At 37.1% G+C, this 3,943-nt stretch overlaps 1 non-coding gene across 1 annotated transcript; it reads left to right on the forward strand.

Moving 5' to 3' along the window:
- Window positions 1-3,571: 3,571 nt before the first annotated feature.
- LOC130033888 (small nucleolar RNA SNORA51) lies at window positions 3,572-3,703 on the forward strand. Its single transcript, XR_008793997.1, has one exon. It is a non-coding gene; the product is annotated as a small nucleolar RNA SNORA51 (small nucleolar RNA).
- Window positions 3,704-3,943: the final 240 nt, after the last annotated feature.

Consider the following 3,943-nt stretch of genomic DNA (forward strand, 5'->3'; position numbering starts at 1 on the left):
CAATGACTTTTTCTATGAGCAGTAGGATACTTTAAATTTTAATGGATTTTTAAAAGAGGCAGAGTTAATATTTATTGCTAGGCATTTGCCATCCTCATTGGAGTAATTTCATTGGCTTTACAGAGTACAGGTGAAAAAGAGGTTTATTCATGTGCCTTGGTTAAATCATTTGAGAACTCTGCAATCAAACCTATTGTGGCAAAATTCACCATCAACTTTAGTCCTGATAATTTATACCATGACTAAAAAAAGCACTCTGTTTAGGAAAGAGAAAGAGAGAGGGGAGAGGGAAGAGGAAAAGAGGTAGAGGAGAAAAGGAGAGAGAGTATGAGAGAGAGAGAGGAAGAGAGAGAATAAATGAATTATTTAGAGTAGCAAGAAATTAAGAAGGCATGTAAAATAATTGTGTCTTGGAAATAATTATGCTTATACTATGTTTATGACAGAATTCTCTTGCAAATATTTATAATCAGCAAGACACAGCCGGGTGAAAAAACATTATCCAACTAATTGAAATATAATGTTAGTAAATGACACCTCTAGGGATAAATTAAGTAGTTCACTAAATATTATAAAATATAATTTCTCTGTGGTCCTTGGAGCATCAAAGTGCATGGGCCCAGTTCTGATAATTTTTTTCTCACAAACATGATTGAGTATTCTGTTCAATTAGATTGAAATGTAAGAAACTCAGAACTGATTCTTTGAAACATAGGCGCTATCTTTGTAGTGTTCGGCCATGAATTGTTTTATTGATGTTCCATTCTGAGAAATAAAACAGGAAGTATTTTGTCATTGCATAGCCATCATAGAGTTTGTCTCCAAAAATATAGAGTATAGGTTTCCACATACTTAGGATCATTATTTACCAAAATATAGTCACGTGCTCTTCACCCCTTATTAGCTGAACTTCAGGAATACTATGAAATTTATGTCTGGCATACGATGTCTTCAAATCCACTATATCAAAGAATAGCTCTTAACTTTCAATATCTGATCAACATGGAATTAGAGCCAAACTCTGAATATACTTCAAGTATCAGTCCCACATGACTTCCCCATCTCCATTTCCAGCGTCAGTGACTGCAAAGGCTCACAAGGACTCATTTCAAGTACATGTAGCTCTTTATTAAAATATTATAAGAGATACATATGATCAGCTAGATGAAGAATTATATATAAGGTAAGGTCTAAAAATGTTCAGCAAACAGGAACCTTTTCTTGTCTTTGGGATGAGATACCCTTCCATAAGTGGGCTATGGCCACCAACATGGAAACCTTCTGCTTCCTTTCTTTGAGAATTTTGTAACATTTGCTTGTTTGCTTTATACAAGGAGGATTGATTAAATCCATGAGTATTTGCGATTACCAATCCCTCACCACTTTCTACTCCATGGAGATTGTGGGAAGGAGTTCAAAATCCAAGTCCTTTAATCTACTGGCTCCTTCCTTTAGCTAGAAGTCCGTTTCTCCAAGAGTTCCATCTTTAACACAAACTCAATTAGGTTGAAAGGTACTTGTTATGAATAACAAAAGATGCTTCTCTCACCTCAGTCAAGGAGGAAATTAGAAAAGGTTTTTGGGATCCTGCTGCAGAAACAGGAGCTAGAATATTCCCAAGTAAACCAGTCTTCAAAAAGCTGTTTAGGACAATAAAAATGTTAAGACAGAAGAGTGAAAGAAAAACAAAAACAAAAACAAGTCTTATTTACTCACCTGATTGTGAAGTTAATTCTCTAAATGATCATTAAACTGCCAATTTTAGATTATAAAATTCCCTAATCATCTTTATTTTCTGATGAGATGGGTTCTCTTAGTGCTCTGATGGGGTAAGGTTCGGGTATTGACACCTTCAATTCGGAATTGGGTCTTAATTATTTTATTTTGGATTTCTCCAAGTATTTTATTTTTATTGCTTCTTGGCCTTTTGGCTTAGAACAAGCCAGTATTTTATTTATTACCCATGATGTTTTTATAAGCAACTTTTCTATAATTTTTAAAATCTATAACATCTATCATATCATTCCAATTATTATTGGATTGGAACAATAGCACAACAGGTAGGGCATTTGCCTTGCATGTGGCTGACCCGGGTTCGATTCCTCTGTCCCTCTTGGAGAGTCCGGCAAGCTACTGAGAGTATCTCGCCCGCACAGCAAAGCCTGGCAAGCTCCCCGTGACGTATTCGATATGCCAAACACAGTAACAACAAGTCTCAAGATGGAGACGTTACTGGGCCCGCTCGAGCAAATCGATGAACAATGTGAGGACAGTGACAGTGATTATTATTATTATTACTATGGGGCTGGAGCAATAGCACAGTGGTAGGGTGTTTGCCTTGCACGCACCCAATATGGCCCACCCGAGTTCGATTCCTCCGTCCCTTTTGGAGACCCCAGCAAGCTACCGAAAGTATCTTGCCCGCACAGCAGAGCCTGGCAAGCTCCCCATGACGTATTTGATATGCCAAATACAGTAACAAGTGTCACAATGGAGACGTTACTGGGCCCGCTCAAGCAAATCGATGAACAATGGGAGGACCGTGACCATGACCGTGATTATTATTATGCACGCTGACAAAATCAGGGACACTGCCTTGTTTGCCAAGGTGTCCAAAATCAGATGTGCTGGACATATAATGCAATTTGGAGATGAACGCTGGACTAGAGGCGTTACTGACTGGATTTCACAAGATGTCAAAAAAATGCCTGACCACCCACCTATGAGATGGTCGGACTTCTTCATCAAGACCCTGAATGAACAGTTTGATGGTCTTCATATTCCTGGAGTGAGCAGATGCCATTGGGCTACACTACCACAAGAGAGGGACGAATGGATGAATTACTGGCACCCACTCCAGCAAATAGATAAGCAACAGGGTGATATGATACAAGTGATTATTATTACTGGTTAGGGCCTTGGCAAGGTCCAGGGCCTACTCCTACTCCCACTCCCACTCATAGTGACTATGAAACCAAGAGGTACAAGGGACTGAAGCTATATGCAACCAGGTTCCCCATACCCTTAAGCCCAGAACTATATTTTTTAATAAAATCTATTCCCTTGCTCATTTCTATCTCATTTCCATCATTTCAGAGAATAATTTAAGAAAATACAAAAATGAGCTCAACTTACAAATACAAATTTAATTTACTCTAAGATTGCTCTTCTCAGTAAATTTAATAATACATCTCAATGTTTGGTGAAAATTATACTCGAGTTAAATAGTTATATTTCATACAGCTCTGTGTTGCATTTTGTTGTTGTTGATATTTTTTTTTGAGTGGGGGCACACCTGACTGTGCTCAAAGTTTACACCTAGTTCTGCACTCAGGGATCACTTCTAGCAGAGCTAAGGGAGCATAGAGACATAAAATCCTGGTGTTCAATTGCATGCAAGGCAAGAGTCTTGCCTTCTTGGACTCTCATCAGCCCAAAATAGATCTATATTTTTAATGGAGTTTTTATACAGCAATTTAACAAAGGAATTGCAGGATATTTTAAACATAGATTTTATTTGCTTTATAGTTTCTTGGTTGAAAAATTAAATTTAGATAGAAATCAGGATAAAGCTCTTCTGGTACTTACCAGAAGCCGAATTCTTTATACTGACCCTATAGAAAGGGGAGCCACAATCAATCCACCTCATATTCACCTCAGTCAGGCACTCTGCCTGATCTATATTATGAATGGGGGGACATGGAAAAGCAACAAAGTGAAACTAAAACCAAAACAAGATAAATATATAAAGTTCAAATTCAACTAAGCATTCTATTCTATTTCATGCACTCATCTGATGTAATTATTAAATTATCTTCAGAATTATAAAATTCAAAGTACCTGTCTTAGAGTAAAATAACTGCTATCTACATAAATAAATAGTAGTGATAAGAATGGAAAAAAAACCAAAGAAATCAAATTAAGATTTTTGCTTTCATTTCTT

This window comes from Sorex fumeus, unplaced genomic scaffold, assembly GCF_029834395.1.
Source record: "Sorex fumeus unplaced genomic scaffold, SorFum_2.1 ptg000054l, whole genome shotgun sequence".
NCBI classification, from domain to species: Eukaryota; Metazoa; Chordata; class Mammalia; order Eulipotyphla; family Soricidae; genus Sorex; species Sorex fumeus.